Genomic DNA, 23,538 nt, shown 5'->3' on the forward strand with positions numbered 1-23,538 from the left:
AAGAGATCTGAGACTTAGCATTGGTCTTATTAATTAACACCCATACTTGAGTAGAGTTTTTCGTTCCAATTCTTTGGAGCATGCGTTCACCATCTTTTTGATATAGGTTGGCTTGATGGGCCTTCATCCAATTTTTATGTATTGTCTTCAATGACTTGAGTGCTTGCCATTTCACCTGGATAGGAAGAGCCAGAACAATCTTTTTTTCTCGTCTGAACCAAGACTTTTGGCTCTGTACCTCAAGGTCGAAAGCATACAATGGGAAGTGTTCTGCCTTCGGTTTATTTGTAGTGCCAAATGAGTGTAGGAATACGCTATACTCTAGTGATTTATTGTTACATGAATTAACCTCATACACAGTTGACATTTGAAATGCCCTGACAAATTGCACTAGGTTACCTTTGGTCCAGTGTAGTCTATCCATTCCATTGTTTAAAGACATAGGCAGGTGGGTATTATAGATCTCATTTTTTTTTCACTAGAGCCCTGGTTTGCCATTTCAGATTCTAAATGTTATGGTCACTATCCTTGGAAGGGATCACACAGAACAAGTTCACATCTGGAAATATTTCTCGATTCACATATATGAAATCAATAATAGCCTCTGAGAGACCTTTTTTCCGTGTGTTCTGCGGGGGAATATCACCCGGGCAAGAGCCGTTTAGCATGATCGGATTTTTCGACTCAATGAAAGAGTTCCAAGAAATCAGTCTGCTATCATTTCGTTTAGGAAGAAGATCCAAACAATGCAAATCTCCCGCCAGAATAATATCAGGGTAAATGGGGAGTTTAATAATCTCTGTCCATAAGACTTCCAAAATTTTGAAAAATGTGTTGGTGGACATTGCAACTGGGTTCCAATATGTATTTATTATCGCATATCTATGTTCTCTTATTATGACATAATCAACTGGCTATATCGATTTGGAGCAGACTGATGTTCAAGAACAATTTCTGAGCTCTTTTTTTAAGGCCATTAATAGCCCAGACATGGAACGACCTTTCACAGATCGTATTGCAGGATTAAATACAATATCAAAGTTATCCCATACAGGTCGCTCCATAAGCCAAGTCTCTTGAAAGAAAATAATATCATGCAGAGTCAACTCATTAGTTCCATTCCTCAGCAAATGCACATGGCCTCTGGTATTCCAGCTTATCAATGACAAGGATAATAGAGGATGTTGGGGGGCTAGTTACGTCTGCTGCAAGACACATTGTGACGTGGAGTGGTATTTTTGAGTCATTGGCTGAGTTAATTGAACCTGTCTCCGACTTGATACATACATTTGTGTTTGATGGGTTTGAGGGAAAGGGGTGGATACTTGGGTTGTCTCATCAATAAGTAACTCAAAACCCAATTCATATATTTCTCTTTTAGCAAGCCACAATGTATTTAAAACAACTCAAGAGGACACCGACATGCATGCAATAGAAAGGTCTTTATCAAAGATAAATTCTATTATCTCAATGTCTGAGGATTGAATATCATTTAACGAGGGAATTTCAGCTAGTATGGCAAGTATGCTAGTCCGATTTGGATCGTACTTGGGATAGGGCCTGTCTCTACACCGAATTATTAGTGAGTAAAGAGGCTGTTTGGATAACATTTTCAAGCCCTTTGCTGGTATAGAATGAGGCATGTTTGATCGCTGGGGAATTGTTCCCAGCAAATAGTTATGGTGTTGTATTTGTGCCTCGGCCCTTGCGGGTGGTCCTAATGGGTGTCTCCGCGGATCAGTTGTTTGTAAATGAGCAGTGGCGAGATCAGCCTCAGGCATAGCGTGCAACAAAATCTTATTGTTCAGGGCTGCCATGTTTTGATCTACAGCAGTTTTTATTGATTGATCTATTGGGGGTTCTATTGCGCCAAGAGAGTGTTGCTGATTTACAAGAAGATGATGAGTGGTATTGCTCAACTCAGGGGATTCAGTGATTTTATTCACAGGCGGCAGCTCAAGGACCTTTGGCAAAGATGGTCTCAGTGACTCACGGTCTTTATCAATTTGTACCATTAAGTGGCTTTTGTCCTGAGAGTTAACACAGAAAGGGCCCTCAGCCAGGGCTTTCAAGGGTCTATGCAGGTACATATATTGATCAATCTCTTTTCTAATTTTATTGTGTCTGGCTTCAAGGTTCTTATCTAGGAGTAAATCATCTAAGGAAGGGGGGAGCACCAGAGGAGTGACCACCACTTTTATCTGTATAGGTGGCTCGGCCAGGTCATCGGATGAAAAAGGAAGCATAGATTGTAGGTCCACCTCTTTACACTGTTCAGCCGCCTCCATCAGGGCATCTAATGGGGCATAAACTGCTATTTGGGTTGCATAATGAAAATTGCTTACTTTCTTGGCATTAGCCAGATCACTATATTTCTTTTGTACCGCTTCTGCTGCCATAGTAGTGTTTTTCCTAAGTAAGGAAAGTGTTTTGATGAAAGCTTTAGTTGCTGATTTGGTCGTCTTGACAGGGGCTTTACTATTTTTTGTTTTTTTTTCTGCGTCTGGATCTTTTTTGGTTTTGTTACCGTTTCTTGTAATTTGGGACCATTAAAAGACAAAATATTAAACGCTTGCTTAGAATCACTCAGATTTTTCATAGAAGCCCCAAAAACTACAGAATCAGACAAAGCCTTTTCATTAGGTTTTTGTGAGTTTTGCGGGGCGAAGAATCAGCGTAAATTACATTCGGAAAAGCAGGTAGCAATTTAGCATTTATAAATTGAGGGTTTAAGGCAGGGCCAGGAGGCAAGGTAACAGAGGTGGGCATGCTGACAGGCCTTTGATTTAGATTGTTTAGGCTATTCGTTTTCATACTGTATGTAAGAGTAGATTGCCATCGAAATAATTTCGCAATCTGTTTATTGTGTGCCTGCAGCTTTTGGTACAATATTTCAAATAACTTGAAAAAGGAAGAAATGGCCACATTTATGGCATGTAAAGTTGTCTCAATCAGAATCGCAGGTGGAATAGCTGGAGCCAATTTTGGTACATTAGGAGGTCTTTCAGGGTTACCAGGGACACAGCGGGGAGTAGGAGCAGCGAACGAAGAGGCCAAACTGTGCGCTGTTTCAGAGTATATAAAGGAAACTTCAGGTAACGCCAGTGAATTTTGTCTCTCGTCCTCTTCCAAGAAAGATGAGTTTGAACTTAGGTCAATTATAGCCGGCCGTGGTCCCGGTGAATCTTTACAATTTCTATTCGAAGGTGCCTCTAAGGGAACATCAGAAGCTTGAGGCACAGGGGAACCACCGACATCCGCTGTTACAGCAGAGACCGGGTTGATTGAATGCGCATCCAGGTTTGGATTCACATTCATGGTAGACCCCGAGTATCCAACAGATTCACACAATTCTTTTAGAGGTGGTACTTCACCTTCTTTGATGAGGGTATTATCAGAAACTCCCAAACCTTGTACATTCATTGTAAATTTGTAACAGGGGTCTATTGTTTTACCGGTAAAATCACAGCATGGGGGTTTGGAATAATTGAAAAAAAAGCGTTTTTTATTAGCCGTGCAAGACACGCTTTCCAGTGTATGATTGCTAGAAGTTAAGGTTCTAGCAAATCTGCCTCTCGCGGCGTGCTGCCCATTTGTTTTCGCTTATAAGGTTCACCGCGACATGTTGTCAGCCCATTAGGCATTGCGCTTTTAGTGTATACATATCTCCTTAGCACGAAGGGTATCAAGAATTTAAAAAAGAAAGCAAAAAGCAGGAAATACAATTAAACAGATAATACTTGCAAACACAGGCAAAATTGCGTAAATAAATAAAATCGTAGCTCAAAAGGTGAAGGCTTACGCTCGGACAGCAAGGTGAAAGCTGTCAAGATAGGGGCTCCGGCTGCATGCAAGCAGCAAACAGCAACTTAGTAAGCAGTTTGTTAAGCTGCGAGTGAATCGCGCACTGAAGCGCAGGAACCTGGGTATTGTAGGGGGAATCCTGGGAAAAATGGGCGGGCACGGAGGCGGGCTCCTAAAGGAGGAAGTAGGTAAAAATTAGCAAATGCTAACAATAAATATCATAAAAACATCCAATTCTTGACCCCATGAGTCTATTCATACCAGTGGAAAATGTTTTTTTTCAAATTCTTTCAAGTCCGTGTTGATTCAGAAACTCAAACGCAGAACCAACGTCTCCAACAGCCAAAAAGCACCTTAATAAGCAGTTTGTTAAGCTGCGAGTGAAGCACGCGCTGAAGCGCAGGAGTCTGGGTATTGTAGGGGGAATCCTGGGAAAAATGGGCAGGCACGGAGGCGGGCTTCAGTGGAAAGTTTTTTTTTTCAAATTCTTTCAAGTCCTTTCAAGTCTGTGTTGATTCAAAAACTCGAACGCAGAACCAGCGTCTCCGACAGCCAAACAGCACCTTAGTAAGCAGCTTGTTCCCATATTTTTTCTCAAGCCAATTTGTTTTATATCCAGGATTTGCTTCTCAGTCGTCCATTATGAATATCTAATAGCACCATGGATGCAAAAATTTTAGACTCTGGGTCGGCAATTGCAATTGGTCTATAACCCTTTTTAAAAATAGGTAATACAATTGACACCCTCCAGGAACAAGGAATGATCTTGGTTGTCAAAACATCATTAAACTAAATAAACAGGATTCTCGCCCTTAGCCCAGGATTGGACTTCAACATTTTGTTAGACATATTGTTTGGTCTGGGGGCTCTAGAATTTCTTGATCTCTTTGTAATTTTTTCAACAGAATTGTCAATAGCCCATGTTATATTAGTATCGAAATTTATCTTATGAATGTTGGATCTTGCTATATAAATACTCAAAAAATGGCCCAACCAGACGTCTTCTGAAATAGAATTCAGACTCAGATCTTTCTGAGGCCTCTCCGAGTCATTGATAATATTCCAGAAGTTAGCCGAGTTGTAGCCCCTGAGGGCCTTCAACATCCCTTCACTGTCTAATTGGGCTTGTCTCCCTCCATGGTTAATTAGCCAGTTTTTATAATGCTGTTTAATTTTTTTTTTATCTCACTCGACTTCTTGGGATCAAATTTTCCATGTTTGTGTAGTCGGCTTATCTCTTTCCTCATGAGGGCCTTTTGTTCATAAACCTCAATGTCCGCAGCATGCCTATTTAGTTTGGGAGAGTTGTACTTCTTTTTAACTTTATTTTCCATCTCCTGGATATTAATACTAATGTAGGATGTATAATTACTAACTGCATATCTATTTAGTCGTACAGTTAATTCAGAGTTATCATAATAATTTATCATAGTCGCTGTGAACCTTGTTGTTTTTTTATAGGTCCATTTGATTCTGTAACCATTGGCGTTCACCAACTCCTTCGTTATAAATGCTCCTTTCATCTAAAGAAGTATTCCCTGCCATTTCAATGGTTAACAGCCGGTGATCGCTAAAAGGTGAATCTTTGACCTTGAACTTAAAAAGAACTTTACTCATTTCCGTTGAGAGGAAGATATAATCTATTATGGATGCAAATCCCCTTACCTTCCATGTGAATTCCTCATTATGTACCATTTCGGGGCCCCACATTTCACCAAAGTTCAGCCATAGAGTACCTCTTAGTTTGGGGTTACCTCCCTTTGTTGTAACAGAATCCCTATTAGAGTATAACACAGCTCCCTCAATCTGATCAACTGAGCAGTAAGCATTCATATCACCTTCTACAATAATTTGTCCTCACTCATTTTCCTCCAGTCACAAATTTATTTTAGTTCCAAGCTTATTCAGCTCTGACTCCAGCTCAAAATCTGAGTGTACACTTGGATTCCAGTATACATTCACTATGAGCAAGGAGTAGCCTGCCTCACCAACCCTTACAGTAACAGCCAAAATGGATTGTCTCATACACCAATCACTCATTACCACAATTTGTCTAGAGTCTTTGCAGACCAAAATCAAACCTCCTTTAGGGCGCCCCTTTTTTCCACCTAAAGCACATATTTTGTGCAGTGTGAAACCCTCCCATCAGAGCTTGTCACAAGCCCAGAACTCTTGAATTAAAACAAAGTCAAGAATTGCCAGCTCTCCCATCAAACTCACATTATTCAGTAGTTGGCAGCACCCACGTGAGTTCCAGCTAACTAACTGTAATGTATTCGGAGTACTAAAGTGGCTTCCCCGTCAGTTTTAACTTGTCAATAGATTCTCTTAAAGATATGACCAGCCACCTCCAGTCTTGTTTGTCAGTATCACCACCCTGGTTTGACTCAGAAACTTCCTTTTTCGTGTTGTGAACCCCCCACACCGCCATGGCTGCCCCTCCCTCCTTTAATTCTGGATGAATTGTTAGTGGTTTAAAAGGGAAAATATCAAAGCCTCTGCATTGTAAAGTTTCTGCTTCATGCAACAGGAGAGCCCTTACCAAGGGAGAAGGAATAACCATATGAACATAGTCGTATCTGTGATTGTGAATAAAGTCAATCAAATAAATATCCGATAAAGAAATGAGACTCAAATTAGGAATTGAAACAAATAGAGACAGAATATATGGTTTACTCAGAGACGCCTGTCATCCATCATCAAACAGAGTGCGAAGAATTAACCCTGGTAAGTCCGGAAAAGCAGGTTTTCTTAGTTCACTATTCATAGTCTCCCCCCACGCCCGGCTTTGATCATCCCTAGCTGTGTTAGCACATTCAGGCGGGTACGGGTTGTTAATCGCGGAGACACTTTGCATTCTTCCGTTATTTGATTGACTTTCATAAGATCCTTAAGTTCAGGGTCCTTCAGAGGGACTGTCACCAAGGATGGTTGACTCTCACCCAAGACCTTTTGGACAATATGTGTCAGTATTTCTTCATTATACTGAAAGGCTGCTTTGCCTCTTTCAGTGAATTCGTTTATGCGTGTATTTGGCAGATTGGTCTGCACCCTGTGCTCATGCACTGAATGAATTTCCGACCTCGCACATGAGCTGGTGGATTTAGTCTGCACCTTGGGTTCATGGGGTACATTGGGTAAATTGGATTCGGACATCAAACTGAAATTAGAGAAGCATGCCGTAGGTACAAATAGGGCCTCATTACACGGTATGCGGTAACCATGGCGCTATTAGCGCCATGGTTGCTGCCGGTATTTTACTGTGTCCGCCTTGGTGAATGGCGGAATTACCGCCCTACTCCAAGGTGAGCGGGGCGGTAATTCCCCATTCACCAAGGCACTTCCCCATTCCCATTTTTGCCCCCATAGGGCTCAATGGGAATGGGGAAGGAGCTAATTACGGTACTGCAAATTGAGGTACCGTAATTAGCACCAAGGTTTTACCAGCCGTTAAGGAACGGGCCCGCAAAGGGACCTCATAGTAAGGCGGTAAGGGTTTACCGGTGCCGGTGCCCTTACCGGTACCGGTAAACCCTTACCGCATTCCGTGTAATGAGGCCCATAGTCCCTTTCTGTGTCCTAAACCCTTATTGACTGTTTGAGCTACACCTTTCGGCTTGTTATTTGGGGGTTCGAGAGAGGGTACATGCGTCCTAGTAAGAACTTTCACTGAGTGCAAGCCAATTGGCTTGTCACCTGATGCCTCCCTGCCCCCCGCCGATTCCCATAGATTCCCTGCCCTTGAAACAAAGAGCCTTGATTTTTAAAGATCTCAAACATGTCATTTGTGCAGGACTCAGATAGTTTTTGTGGATTATCTGGGTTCTGGTTAGTCTTTTTTCTTTTTCATAGCATTAGAAAGAACATCATCACCATCAAAATACACACTCTGCGCAGACGGGTCGGTAGATATTACAATTGACCGAGCCCCCAAGGCCTTCATACATACCTTAGGGTATCTTAACAGGGGAATAATTAATTGCCCTGCTGTGCCAGTTTCTTCATCAATTAGATGTTTATATTCCACATCCCTCAGGAATTTCCTAGATGAGTTATTTTTTAAATCCATTTGTTTCTTCATCTTCTCCAGTTTTTTCCCCTTTTTTTGGAGATTTAGGTGAAAAACATTTCGCCCCGTCCTTAGATCCCCCACCCCTTGGGCCCCCCCTCAATCACATCATTACATTCACCGTCTTTGGTACCTAGATTCTCCAAGCCAGCAGACTTGCCTCCCCCACTTTATATATCAGCTATTGTAATTATTCTTTTGGGGGATTTGTATTACCTGCTGTTATCATGCCCTCGGCATCAGCCAGCTGACTCGATGGATCACCAATTTTATTTGGCAATGCATCAAAATCAGTTGAAATTCTTACAAGGCCTTCACAAGGACTTTGCTCTGCTTCCACAATTCACTGAGAATCAGTCTGTTAAAGATACCCATCATAGTAGACAAATCGTACCACTTACAAGAAGGGTCCAATGTCTCAATGGCAGGATCAGTTTTATATTCATCTTGTGAATCTGTAATATGCGTATCTATAAATGATTTACCCAACGGAGGAAAACAATAGTCTGGTATCTCCTCAGATGCACCATTTAGTGATTCTTCCAAAAACAGTGATTGGGAGTCTCCTGAGTCTGAAGTGTTTTTTAGGGTGTTCGAGCAGTCCTGGGCACATTGTAAAAATTCCTCCTCCTCGGCACCAGGTAGAGGCAGCGGAAGGGCAACCGCCCTCGCTAAACTTGCTCGCCTGGTGTTAATTGCTGCAATAAAAAAATCGGCCCCGGCTCCTTTCTTATTAGGGGAATTTTATTCATCTTCATTGTGGAGATTGCAGGGTACTAGTGGCACAGTAGGTAATCACCTGATTTCTTAAGCAATCCTTATCAATAGTACCACTGTTTGAAGTATCTTTTCCCAATAAGAAAATCAACCTACCAATCACCCACTCTTTACACAATTAATAAGTGTCTGCCAAGTTCGAACCTGTGCCACCCAGACAGCCCAGCAAAATATCTCAGTTACAATACACACTTTTGCCTATTGAGAATTCAAAAGGCATTATAGCACTCAATCACCCCCTTAATACAGTATCACAAATAATAATTCAGATGACTCATACAGCTCCACGTGAGCCTTACTTCAGGGTTCAAAGGCAACTTGGCCTGCAGTCACCCACTTAAGACTATTTATCAATGTATGTATCAAGTGTATCACATACCAATTCACATGTAGCCTGTTTGAGAGTACAAAGGCATTATAGCCCCCAGTCACCCCGTTAAGACAATATCACAGAGAATAATTTGCAAGATGACATATGCAGATCCACATACGCCTTACATCCGAGTTCAAAGGCAACTTGGCCTGCAGTCACCCGCTTAAGGCAATATCACAGTATATGTGTCAGATGTATAACAAGTAAGATCTCATTTCAGTCTATTAGAGGGTTTGAAGGTGTATTGGCCCACAGTCACCCCCTTAAGGCAATGTAGCAAATGGCTGTTCGAAAAGAGTCATGTCCGATTCTGTTTGGCCTTTGTGTCAGTATTCAATATAGTATTCAATAGCGCACTTCAATCTTATATCATTTTCAGAGTATTCGCCATGTAAACACACGGTACGTGGCACCCCTTCGTTGTTAGTTCAAATCACTTTTGTGAAATCCCGTTGATCAGTCACAGTGAACCACTGTTACCATATTAATGGTAATAAACCGTATTGAATAAATCTGAATACAGGGCTTCAAGTCAACGTTCAAATTTACAGATCAGAGAGACTTGATTACGCAAAACCAAGGATTCTGCATCTGAGCACCATCCAGCGGATCGCACGTGTATACAGTAAATAACTAAGGAACACGCCCGGGCACCAAGAGCCATGGAGGGTTGTGTCTTACCAACTATATGACCAGAATCCAAGAGGGCATCCTCTGCTGCCGCTGCTCCGCAATCCCCAAACACCAAACACACTGCTGGCACCGCGCAGTGCTCCACGCATGCACGTTGTGTTTCTAGGCTGGATTCAAAAACAGTGATGGTAGAAAGAGGACTGTTTGGCAGAATCACTGTCACAGATGGAATCACAGAGATGTTAGCATGAAGAACCTTCTCTCGACCTTGCGCCAAACACACTGCTGGCACACCGCACAGCGATCCACGCATACGCTGTGTGTTTGTAGGCTGGATTCAAAAACAGTGATGGTAGATAGAGGACTGTTTGGCAGAATCACTGTCGATAGATGGAATCACAGAGATGTTAGCATGCAGAACCTTCTCTCGACCTCGCACCAAACACACTGCTGGCACACAGCGGCTGGGCTGTCCTATTGGGGATACATTTTCAGTCCTGTCCCTGTAAAAGGGTTTCCCCAACCGCTGTCACTCCTCCTATTCATTGTGCCTGTGGCAGAATATTGGTATCCCACTGTGCCACTGCTTGTTGTGATTACACTGCACTCTGTGGTTGCTGTGTCAATGTCTGCTGTGGTTGTTGTGGCACTATCTGTGGCTGTATCTGTGGGCCTTGGGGTTGCTGCACCTGCTGTGCTTGTGTCTGATCTGGCAAATATTGTGTGTAGTCATAGTACTCATAGTTTTGCTGTGGTGAACCATATGGTGCTGGATATGCCATCCCCCTCTTGGCCCACACTGAATTGCTCCTCTACTTCTACACACTTGTGAAATGTGTCCTATTTTCCCACATGTCCAACATACTGCTCCAGTTCCCTGCGGTCCTCCAAAGCGGGGCTGTCCCCCACCAAGCACAAATCCTCTGTGAACAAATCCCCTTCCTCCTCTGGGGTAAAAACTACTCTGCCCTATTCCTGCAAAATAACCACCCATGCCCTGCTGTGGCATGATAACTCCCTGTCCAGTATTCCCGTCTCCTGTATTTATCAATACCGCTCCTTCTACTGCCATTTTGGATAATGTCTTCTGTACCATTTCTGCCTCTTCCTTTTGCCTTTCCTCTACTTTCTTTTGATCCTTCTCCTGCTTTAGTCTATAGTCATTGATAATAGTTAATTGTATCTCTGGCCATGGTCGCATTTCAATCCCCACAATCTTTTTTAACCGTCTCTGTACTTCTTCAGGTAGGCCCTGACATAGAATATGATAAAGCACTGGTATATTTTTATCCCAATGGTGCTTAGTTTCCAAACGCCAACGCTCTTTAATGTCTTGAATATAGGCAGTGGGGTCTTCAGAAGGCCTCATCTTCCTAGTAATTATGGCACTCATGTCAGATTGATCTGGAAATAGCACCCTCAGTGCTTTCCATACATTAGCTGTGCAATTATTAAATGGTGAACTGTCATATTTAGTGGTGTTACATTATATTACTGCAAAATTGACTGCTCGCTTCCACACGTATTCCGCCTGGTCACCCAATATGGATGCGAATTGGTGTTTCATGTCACCTATAGCTAATGCTATCCCAGATGTCTCTCGCTCTAGTATGTAGATCCAATGCCCACCCCTGCTGTCAGTGATGGCAGCTTATCCATCAAGTTATGTTTGTCTGTCTGATTCCATGGAGTATAGTGGGGTTGCCCTAATCCCTTGTGGAGCAGTGGGAATTGTGTTACCCCTTTCTTGCGGAAAGGCGATGCTGTGGGTGTTCTCCTTTTCAATGTCTCAGCTATGCAGTGTTGCTGGCGCTCTGGCAAGTTTCTTTACAAATATGGTGATTTATTGTCTTCATTTATGGGCAGTACTGATGTGAGGGGTGGATACAGTCTTAAGTTTGGCCCCAGTAATTATGCTATCTCTCCTATGCCTGGTCCTGTGGTAGCCATTTTTGGGGCTTGTGCTGCCTCTTCTCCCCCCTCTTTGGTTTCATCATGGTCTCTCCAGTATCCCCATTACCTATGAGTACGCTTCTTGCCCTGTGGCCATCTATCTGCATGCCTCTCACTATCCGGAGCTCTTCCTCGGCTGCTTTTAGCTGCTTTTGTAAGCAATGTAGCCCTCTATATTCCTCCTCCTCCCTTAACTGCGTCTCTGAGCTATGCCATGCTTCATTCTCTATTTGCACTAATGGCGCCTTTCCTTTTACCACTTTTACCCTTCTCCTATTATCATCACCTTCCTCATCAGGGTATTCATATCTGGGATTACTATACCCCACCGCTGCTGCTTGTACCGGGTTTATTCCTGGGATGGTCGAGGCTGGTGTGCTCTCCTCATACGGAGGAGGTACTGTGAATTGTGTGTGGCTGCCTGCCTCCGCTGGTGGTGGCAGAGCTGTTGGCTGTGTGTAAGCGCTTTCCTCAGAGGGAGGAGGCAGTGGTGTTGTGGGCTGCTTGCGCTCCCCCTGACGCATATTAAGCATCCATTCCTTCTTAGGCTCCTCTGTTTCTTCCTCAAAGGCCTTCCAGAGTTCTAATACCCCTAGCCTGTTCTTGAGCGTCCTGCTCTTGTGGGTGGCATGTAAGAACGTGCATATGTGTTAGAGTAAATTTTTACAGTGATTGCCCTCTTGTTGCCACGACAGGTAGTTCTTCCCAGCAGTCCTTTTCACCCACTCAGCATGATACTCAGTGGATTTGGTACTATATCTAGGGAATGCTTTGCATAGGTGAATTATTGGGGTATCTGACATGGTGACAACTTTTAAGCAGCACGCAGTTTGGCACTTACTCAGAATAAGCAATGAAAAATAGTGGTCAGCTTACTGATAATTTAGAACAGAAATAGTTGTTTTTATAAAACATTCCCACTTTTCCCTTATGGCCATGCCACAAAATATCCAAAATCCTACCTCTGGATCACAACAAAATCGCTCACAATTTAAATGTTCATACTTACCCCATCAACCTCTATCAAACAATACTATCTGCTGCTCACACAACACACAAAGAAAAATATCCTCTAAAGGACCTGTCTCACAACAAATCACAATTCTGGCAACTAACAATTAAATCAAAAAACACAATACAACAAAATAAAATACTGCTGTCTTCCGGTTTCTTCCTTTTGTCCTGGGCTATCCTTATCTCTCTGTCTCATCAACTCTACCCTCAAAATAAGATTGGCCCCTTAGTGGCCCTACTGCACAGTCTTCCAAGACCTTGTCTATGGCTATCCTTTTTCAATGTTTCTTAAATACCATGCAATACATTTCCCACCTCCTGTTACCCTGCACATAGCACACTCACATTTTTCAGTGGACCTTTGAGGGTTGTGGGCTCTAGGGTACCCCCACTTGCCAGCTCCTCCTGTTGCTTCAAGTGGGTGGTGGGAGACCAGGCAGAGTTCCACTCCAAAGTTGGCCCTGCTGTCCTTCCTGTTGAGTTGTGCACAAAAGGAAATCTGCTCCCCTGATCGTTCCGGTGCTCATAAGGAGGGTGGCAGGGCACTCCAAAATCCACAGCCCTTAACTGGAGTCTGCTACCAGATGAAGAGGGTCACAAAGCCAAATCGCCCTCTGATTGTTATTTGTCAAAAAAGAGACAACACAGAGTGTTTGTGGTATGACAAATGCAAGGTAACCCAGTTTATTGCAATAGACTGGGGGAAAATGCAAGATTAAAAGCCAAGCTTTCACTCCAACATTCTCCAACATTTGAACAGACAACAGGAGTTTATATAGTACAAATGAGTCATTCTGATGTCATCATGATCATTGGGCCTCATTACACGGTATGCGGTAACCATGGCGCTATTAGCGCCATGGTTGCTGCCGGTATTTTACCGTGTCCGCCTTGGTGGATGGTGGAATTACCGCCCTACTCCAAGGCACTTCCTCATTCCCATTTTTCCCCCATAGGGCTCAATTGGAATGGGGAAGGAGCTAATTACGGTACCGCAAATTGCGGTACCGTAATTGGCACCAAGGTCCCTTTGCGGGCCCGTTCCTTAACGGCTGGTAAAACCAGCCGTTGAGGTCGGGTCCCGTAAAGGGACTTCGTAGTAAGACGGTAAGCGTTTATCGGTACCGGTAAACCCTTACCGCATTCCATGTAATGAGGCCCATTGTCTCCCTCTACTAAGCTACATATGGAATCCTATATGTGCACAACTAGGGATTGGACAATCGCTATCTAAGATCCCACCCATGAACCTTCCCATACAAATGTGTTACCTCATCATATTCCAATATTAGTGGTAGGCCCTAAATCACTTCTGAGGTGAAAAAAGATGTGCTCATTGGTTAGAATGTGGTCACACTATCCATGAACTGGCTGCATGATGACATGTGTATGTATGTATGAGATATATATATATGCTGAAATACGAATGGGGGCCACTTTGTATGGTATCAGACAAACACTAGCAATGATTTGAGAGTAATGAGCAAGTTGAAAACTTAATTTTGAGGTTGGGTGCAATGAAAGGCTATTTCACACATTATAGATTTAAGCCAAATGAAAAATTTGCGGCAAACTTTTTCATGCGCCGTAAGCGCGATTACAGAAAAATTATAAAAGATGCAGTTTTGGGTTCCTTAGAAAGCTTGGGATGTTAGCTTCAAGTAGACACGTGAATTTTGTTTCTAGCATAAAGTATGAAGAATATGGACGTTTACGTGGAGGGCGTTTTTTCAGAACAAGGCAGAATTGTAAAACAAGAATGTCCTTTTAAAATACAAACAAGGTTTCTTTACACTAGGGATGGATTATGAAGAAACAAACTACACAACAGCACAGCCACCAGATCAGGACGTCACCGATCGGGTGCCGTCTTGAGATGAAATATATCAGCGGAAAGATGATTTTAACAATATTATGACAGAAGGATTATAGGATAAGAGAGAGAGTTCAGGCAAGACAAAAAGGTTTCTAACAATAAGGTTCTGGATATAAAATAGATTTGATCTGGATAGGGATGACTATGTACAGTACATACGCTAGTGACAATCCTATATTATGGATACTCACTACCAATGTTTTGAATGGAACCGTCAGGGATTCTGGTCAACGATTTCTGGGACAGAGTGCTGGGCACACAGGACTGGACGGGTCAGCGATCAGCAAGACCCTCTGCACACCGCACGTCAGGACTGGATCTGCAATAGCTCTCTGGTCTGCACAGCACGGCACCAGGCAGGGTTTAATCTGCCCTTCTGGTTATGAAGATAATTCTTTGGCAGGCCAGCTGTTACAGCACAGCCTGGCTGCTTCTTTTGGTTTCCCCTTTAAGTTTAGGGATGGGTACTTGAAATTAGGCGCAGCTGAAATTGGTTCAGCTATGTTCCGAGCCTTTCTGCTTGCAAAGTTTCTGTAGTCTGGAACAAGGAGTATGGATGGATTTCCATCAGAGTGCTTTGCCAAATTCGGGGTGGTGGGTGGATCAATGTCTTTCTAGGTCCTAAGCTGTCTCTGTTTATGTGTTTCATAAAGGGGTGGGTATGCTGAATTAGCCTAGGCGCACGCCCTAGGTAGTCTATTGGCTAAAGTCTGCTCTCTTCCTTGGTTGGAGGAGAAAACAGAGTGTCATCATGATGATGTAGTTTATGAGGCAAAACACCCTCCCCTTTTGCCTTTTGCACATACATTCTATTTTTGATATAATACATCTTTACATCTGTACAATCTTTATACCAATAACATACATAGATCACATATTTTGTGGAGCACACCCTCTTCGAATCCTCGTTGCTGTGAGATCTTGGATCTGGATTTGACAAAGTTTCGCACTTTGGTCTGGGACACAACATCTGATTTGTCCACAATTTTGTAGATATGTGTGCATGATATCTGGGCATAATCATATGAAGTTTTGTGCTTCTGACATGAATACAATTGCTACAAAACCAGAATTTTCATAGTGCCTTCTCAGAACATCGCACAGAGTTCTGGCTCCTTTTAAAATGTTCACAAAAAAATCACATTCACAATGCTGTTAGTTTTCTAATTTTTACAAATTCGCAGTCGTTTATCAGTCTTTTCCAAAAATATGCTTTATGTCCATTGAGAATTCATAAAAATCTCTATCTCCGCCTCCAAAGGTTTCTTTAGCTCAAGAGCAATCCCCGCCTTCTTCCTCTGGCAGAGACCACTGTTGACACTTACAATACGCATATCCTTTCAGCCAAGGAAGGTTCACTGTCTCCTCCAGGAGCAGCAGCCCAAAATCTCCTCCCCTCTTAATCAACACCTGAATGTGAGTTCCTGGCCTTTGGTGGGAAGCAGGAGAAATGCCTTTTATTGGGGAAAAGATGGGGAAAACTGGTTTGGTGACTCTGAGTTCAGCTAAATCCACTGTCAATTTATAACATTTTTCTTAATTTAAAATAAAACTTGCAATTTTTAATCAAGCAGCTAGAACTCTGATTCCAGTCTCTAAATAATGGAGATTAAATAGTTGCAACCTATGTTCCCCTTAATGACAGGTCACTTAGATTTAAGACATTAGATCTTAATGGTGCAAATTTGCAGTTTAAATGCAGGCTTTTGAAACAGTCAGGGGTGGCTGCTGGTACTGCACCCATATTTTGACAGATTTTCACAGGCAAGCACACTTTTTCCTGTGGATATTTTGATGATGGATTCTGCTTTTCCTGACATTGGCCCTCATTACGACCCTGGCGGATTTTTTCCGCCATCGACGGACTTTCCGGCCATGGCGCAAAGTCCCTTTACGCCATGGCGGATGGCGGACTTACCGCCCCATTCCGAGGTCGGCGGGGCGGTAAGTCCCCATTGACCCATTTACCCTTCCCCATTCCCATTTCGGCCCCATAGGGCTCAATGGGAGTGGGGAAGGAGTTAATTACGCCACCGTAAAATACGGTGGCGTAATTAACACCAAGGTCCCAGAGCGCCATGGATTTTTCCGCCCGCAAAAAGCGGGCGGAAAAATGACCATGGCGCTCCAGAAACTCGTAGTTGGCGGTAAGGGGTCCGCGCAGCTAACGCTGGCGCAGACCCCTTAGCGCCAGGGTCGTAATGAGGCCCATTGTGTGTTCATAATGATTCCTTAAATGAAGTGGCGAGTAACACCCAGCAAAGATATTGGGTGTTTTCTGATGTTTTGGACTCGCATTCTGTATTTTCAGCAACCAAGAAAAAGGGGTTTAAGAGCAATTTCTGGGTTTCTTGCAATAAAGCACTGCCTTTCCTGCAGTGTTCCATTTTTACTCGGTAGGCAGCCCAGTGACAGGTTTCAGCAGTGAGGTCTGCTTTCACTACTGACAACAGGCAAAGTAGATTTGGCAGCCATCTTTTTTGGTTTCAAAGCGCAATTTTCATAGGTTTTGGCGCGCATGGGCTGATTCTAGTGCCACCAGCACACAGGGATGTCGCAGGGCAGAGCCTAGTGGGTTAAAACATCCCACACAGCTGAATGCACACAATAATCTCTGGTTCACTATGCAACACTCCGCTATGAAGCCTTGGGCTTTTGACATTGCTTTTAATGTAGTTACCATGAAACTGGCTATAGCATTTTCCCTGAATGAACTGTATTTGTTCAATCTTGTTTAACTGGGCTTTTTCTTAAAGCTGCAAAGCTGCCTCTGCAGGACAAATATGTTCTGCATTTATTTGCGAACTACCGAGGCCTGGTGCATGCCTTGCACATAACATTTCTACATATGGGTACACTGAAGCCTAATCCCTGCCTATTAGCCATGCTGCCCTACATGTGTAGTGCGGCCCTATCCTGGGTACACCCCTTCCGGTCACCTAGTCTATTCTATTTAGAAACGCACTAATTGTGCAAGCTAATGCCTCATCTGCCATTACTTGTGTAGCTAAACTAACTATTCTTTGTGCCAGCTGCATTTCCAGGAGGATTTAAAGTGCAGTTTCAAATGTGTCCTTTCTGTTTTTATGATTTTGTTTCTTCTGAGGAAGGCAGCTGGGCACATGCTCTCCAGTCAGTAATTGCCCCACTACAACACTTTGGGCCCTTTTGCCTGCGGCACCTTGGGCATCTTCCCTTCATTTCCTTAGTGTGGACCCGACCCTGACCTGAAGCTCTACGTGCCTGGAATAGGGGGCCCCATAGTGCTCCCTCTTCTTGGCTTCCCGTATCGGGTCTGAGCCCACTTTATTTCTGCGGAAAAGGCCACTGCTTGCCCACGCTGAGCCCCAAAGGACGGAGTGCATATGCTCACCCTCAATCCTTGTGGAGTGCTCAAGCTACAGACAAAGACTGTTTGCTGTTTTAAATCTTATGTCCTCCTCCTCATTCTTAGAAATATTCAATGTTTTAATGGGGGGTTCTGGAATAAAGCTCTGTCATCTTTTATAAGTATTCAGGTGTGGCCTTTGGATTCATTAGCACGTATTTAGTGGGCTTAATAATGCCCTTTAATGTCCACATTCTCCATACCACTTATGGTGTAAGCTTTGAGTCCACACACCCTGCATTAACCAACCTGCTCTCAGGTGACGCGGGGCTCCGGCCAGCGGGACTCCAACTCCCAGCAAACACTTGAGCATGCAGCACATGATCATCTACACACAGGTATCAACAGCTCCCAGAACGCCTCATGCAGCCCAGGGCCATCTAAACAACTTCTGGGGCCCAGGGAAAAGACTGCCTTGGGCCTCCCCTGAAATCCATTCCCTCCTCCCAACCACCCCCAGAACCCATGCAGCCCACCTCCCTCAAAAACCATGCCCCCTCCCAATCCACAAATTTAACAGGAACTTGTCTAGGTTTTAAATGAGTTATCTAGTTGTTAATACAATATAAACAATACACGTCTCTGTGACCTGTTTCCCCAAGAGGGTGCTATATTGAAGACATTTTCACTTTGTTTTTCGATTAATATATTAATTTGTAAAGAAAATATGGTAACGTGGGCCGAGGGAAGGCTATGGCCATGAGAGGGATGTGAAGATGAACCAGTTTTGACCCAAACAACACAGCATCACTGCCCAAAATAAAGGCAATGTTCAATCAAGGTTCTATAAAATATATATATTTACTTTAATTAAACACACAACCTGCAATGGAACAAATAGAAAATACTGTACAAAAACCCAACCCGACAGAAGAACAGAGAACATGTAAGAAGAAACTAGCACTCTGCATGTGGTTCCAGGGACGGTAAGAGAATTACTAGCCACAAAAAGGATATGTTGATGTTGTAAAAAGGTGTGATCATGATCAAACCAGTCTCTAGGCCCCAAGTGAACCGAGGGGGCAGTTGAGGGTTATCAGTACCTGGATTCAGTTGTTGGTGGGTGCCGAGTAGGTGCGAATGTGGTTGCTCTGTGCAGCAGAAGGGGTGCTTTCAATGATGGATGTCAGAGCAGTTCCAGGATTGCTTCGCAGTTGAGCCAGGCTAAGCCAGCTTTACTCTCTGGTATGGGTTGGTGAGTGATGCTCCTGTGGTTCGAGACGGCAGACAACAGTCTTTCAAAGTGGTAACTTTGTGGGCACCAATGTGCATGTCGATAGGGCAGCCGATCAAGGGCTCAGAGTCGGTGTGTCACTCATCAGCGATTTGGATTGGGTCCCGGTGTCGAGCAGTTGATTCAGACCTAGCAGGTGATTGGCTGAGATAAGGCATGAGGCAGCGTCAAGTTGATTCAAAGTGCAAGCAATAGTTTGACTTGGTGGAAGAGAGCAAAAGCCAGCGCCGCCACCTTCCCTCTGGTTCGCAGTGCAATAAACACAGAGCGACCGGTTCGGTAGAAGAGAGAGCTCCGGCTGGTCTGGCCCTCGAGCTGCTGTGAAGCCCACTCAGAGGGACGCAATGAAAGGATGGTTCTGTTCAGGGTCTGCTCTCCCAGTTTCAGGAGATTCTGGTGCAGAGTGGTAAGTCCTGGTCCACCACAAAGATCCCTCCTGATGTGTCCTGAGAGTGGGTAGTGGGCATACCTTCCTTCTGCCTTCAATGGCTCCTTCTTCACCTCAGGCTGGGGGCTTTGGAAAGCGCAACTTTCCCAAAGGAAGTCCAGTGAGTTCATCTCAGGTGAATTTTCATTTCTTGAGAGGATCCAAGAGTATATGAAAGAATCTAAAGAAAGTGTGGCAGACCCCTTATGTTAAAGGTAAAAAAAATCCCCCCGCCTGACTTAGCCATCCAATCACTGTTCCTCAATGGAGTGAACTTGGCCCATCTGATGTCACACCCAAAGTTCTTTGCTCCACTGGAAGAGGAGGGGACAGGAAAGAGAAGGCGAGACTGAGAGAAACTAGATGGTGGAAGTCTCCTTCAATTGACCAGGACCTCCTGCTTACTCTAACCCCGCCCCTTCCCTTCCCACTAAGAACAACGGCCCTTAGAGATGCAGCACCCTGGTATGGGGCTACCCCTTTTGAATGAGTGTGCTCCTTTGATGCGTGGTCTCAGGACAGCTGCCTCTGGTGGAGTCTGCTACCTGCCCTCACTAAGGGATCAAAGAAGAGTCCCGATCCTCCAGGTTCTTGGCAGCCATTTGGCAGCCTCCACCCAGCTGGCCAGAATACGCATCACCTTCCACAGCATAGCTGATTCATAGGAGCTGACACATGTGCGCTATCAATTGGGATGTGGAGGCCATGATCATAAGTACCATGCCTAAACTAAGGAATACCTTTATTTAGAGTTTACCCCGCCACCAGCGTGGGTTACTCATGATCATCATACTTTTGGTACGTGGGTGTATATCTGAAGTGCCGCCTGTGAGCGGCAGAAACTTGGCTGCCTCTGTGGCTATCGAGGTCACATCTTCTGACCTTTGAATCTGCTCCACACCACGAGCAGAGCAGGCACTGTGGATCAGGCTACTGAGGCAGCAAGGCACAAGTAATCTATGATTTCGGCAAGGTGGTTGATGAAAAGGGGAATCTGGCTGGCAGATTACCCTTTTGCAGATGAAATTACCCCCATCATTTTGTGTATTAACAAAAATGTAAAAAGCCAAGGCTTTGCACCCTTGCCAAATAGCAATTCTTCATACAGTGTACGTTCTAAAATGTGCCATACTTCATGCTCAGGAATTGATTAAAAGAAACAGGGCATTGATCAAACGGGACCCCTAGTATGAAAGGTACATCCCAAGGAAAGCATAAATTAAAGTAAAGTAAAGTAAAGAAGTGATGAAGAGGGCAATTAAAAGGGGACTCACTCCCCATTGCACATTTTGCATAAACCAGTAGGAGGGTGACACTAAGAAATGTAGCAGCTATCATTTATTGCAATGTTGTTCTTGCTATAAAAAATATTGGTTTGAGGAAAGACGCACACAACCGCTAACTAGACCAGCACCAAAATGATGCTATTTTAGTTTACATTACTAGTTCTTTTTATTGCAGGTATGTTGTTTAGTAGCACAGTAAGTGTACCTATCAACAGCATGTACATACACAAATATGAACCCCCAGCATATGAACACAGATCTCTGCAACAAGTGCTTAACTCACTGAGCTATATTCTTCACCATGGTGGAACTCAAACTTATCAATGTTCATTTCAACTTTGATTATTGCATTTTACTAATATAGTACCCAAAGAAGGATGAAATCATCACAAAGTTTGTGATGTAGTGAATGCACAAACTGGGCATTTAAAGGTTCTGTTGATCTGATCTGAACCTTGTTGCAATACCTCCTCAGCACACTATGCATTATCATGATGTGTTTAAGTCTTTAACTTTGCCAAAACACTCGAAAGGGGACTCCAAGCGAAGTGTATCCACAGCAGTGCCTGGAAAGAACAAGTATATATAAAGCAACTAAGAGACCGGGATAAGCAAACTTATTTAGGTGGAAGGCAAGATGGAACAAATGTTTAACACAGCCTATTCATAACATAACTGAGTGAACACATCACTCAATGGGAGGTGAAAGGATTCAATTCACATCCATAACATATTAGAAAATAGATTTATTAATTCATTAAAATGAATCATAAGAATTATAAAATCTCATAATGTGTCAAAAATAGAAACAATAGAAAATAGAAAAAGAGCTAATAATTCATATTTATATAATGATTAATACCATTCACCATATATAGTGTCCAACAAAACCAGATCCACTCGCATCACCAATTACTCCATCCATACTGCACTCATACATACCTAAAAAACAATGGTAATCACAAAAATACAAAAAATACATAAAGATAAAAATAGGAGTTTTTACACAAAATGTTATAGCACCATTCACAAAATCTAGTCAGTAACAAACACTGTACTGCTAGAGATAAAGTTTCTCAAAACTAGAAAACTTAACTTGTCAAATTAATTGACAATTAATCAAGACAAGAATCAAAAGACCCATCAAAGAACCAACATGTTTCTTTCCATCTTCATTATTAAATTATTTGTGTGGAAATTCATCAGGGGAAAACCTAAACAAGAAAGCAAAAATGACTGATCTCATGCCAAATAAATTCTATGGGCCTCATTACAACCCTGGCGTTGGACCATGGTGCTATAAGCACCATGGTCCATGCCAGATTCCGCCATGGTGGATGGCGGATTTACCGCCCCATTCCAAGGTTGGTGGGGCGGTAAATCCCCATTCACCATGGCCCCTTCCCCATTCCCATTTTTGGCCCATAGGGCTCAATGGGAATGGGGAAGGCGCTAATTACGGCACCGTGAATTATAGTGCCGTAATTAGCTCCAAGGTCCCTTAGCGGGATGGACTTTAACACCTGCAAAAAGCAGGCGTTAAAGTGGGAATCTGGCGTTAAGGGTTTAACGGCGCCACAGCCTTTTACGGCGCCGTTAACCCCTTAACGCCAGGGTTGTAATGAGGCCCAATGCATTCAGTATATATCTGATACGCTCTATCAATAGGCGAGATATCGGGTCAAATAACCTGATGAAAAATTCATCTAATTGGGGTCACAGACAAAAGTGAATGGACCAACGGAGCTAAATAACTAAATGAATATGGTTCTAGCCCAATGTACTATGTAAGAGAGTAAAAAGAAATATCCCTAAACATGGTGAAAAAATGTCAGTCGGTGTAATAACTAATTGCACCGAACATAGAAAGTCACTCAAGATGTAGTGGTGACAAACTATTTACGGTTAGAGTAAATAACAACAGTCTCCTTCGTATATATAAATATAAATACTGATGGAACACTGATGTATTGGAACAGGCACAGGCAATTAATAATGGCCATGTAGTAATGAACATCTGCAACCATATGGCCGGGATTGTAAGGGGACGAAAAAAGTGAAACAAGCATAGACAGCATGTGGCTGTGCCCAAACTGTTGACTTAACTAATTCAAACAAGTGATTCAGAAAGTGTTACTTACTTTGCTGTAGAAAGACTGCTGGTCAGTAGGAAGGTATAGTTAATCAAGAAGTGCTGTACCATACACTTACAGAACCGTGTGCTGTTCATAAAAATGCACCCTGCAAAGAAGGGACAAAAAATGTATATATTAAATGTATGGAAAATAAGACTCGATTGGTACATTAAATAATAAGAATCGCCATAGCCTGAAACAAAGTCAAACCCGGAAAGTAATTGACAAATGGAATTCAGAGAGGCACTTACTTGTCACAACAATGTGAACGGAACCCTTGTTTGTGTTAGAGCAATAGCCGCGCTTCGTCAAGCGAGGTTGAAAGGAGATCAAATGATGATAGAGGCTGCGAATATGCCTCACAGCTGGCGTTCATTAGTGCCTATCAAAATAACCAATAAACCCAATTCTCATCAATGAGAAAAATGGAAAATAGTGGGCGGCAACACAATATGCATCAAAACCGGACAGCAATACCTTCGTAAAATGCCGAAAAAGCATCATGAAATATTCAATGAAATTAATGCTCAAAAAATCAATGAAAAGTCACGTCTCATGAGCCCGTATGG

At 43.2% G+C, this 23,538-nt stretch overlaps 1 protein-coding gene and 1 long non-coding RNA gene across 2 annotated transcripts in view; one reads left to right on the forward strand and one right to left on the reverse strand.

Moving 5' to 3' along the window:
• Positions 1 to 23,066, reverse strand: part of LOC138492231 (uncharacterized) — a 32,470-nt gene extending 9,404 nt beyond the window's left edge. Inside the window, exon 1 of the long non-coding RNA XR_011276170.1 lies at positions 22,976 to 23,066. This is a non-coding gene — a long non-coding RNA (uncharacterized lncRNA). The remainder of the gene's footprint in view (positions 1 to 22,975) is intronic.
• The window catches only part of GAS2L1 (growth arrest specific 2 like 1), a 412,663-nt gene that overhangs the window by 31,953 nt on the left and 357,172 nt on the right, over positions 1 to 23,538 (forward strand). The gene's annotated exons all lie outside the window — the stretch shown is intronic.

The sequence above is a fragment of the Ambystoma mexicanum genome, chromosome 10 (genome assembly GCF_040938575.1).
Source record: "Ambystoma mexicanum isolate Mex_15411 chromosome 10, UKY_AmexF1_1, whole genome shotgun sequence".
In the NCBI taxonomy this organism is placed as follows: domain Eukaryota; kingdom Metazoa; phylum Chordata; class Amphibia; order Caudata; family Ambystomatidae; genus Ambystoma; species Ambystoma mexicanum.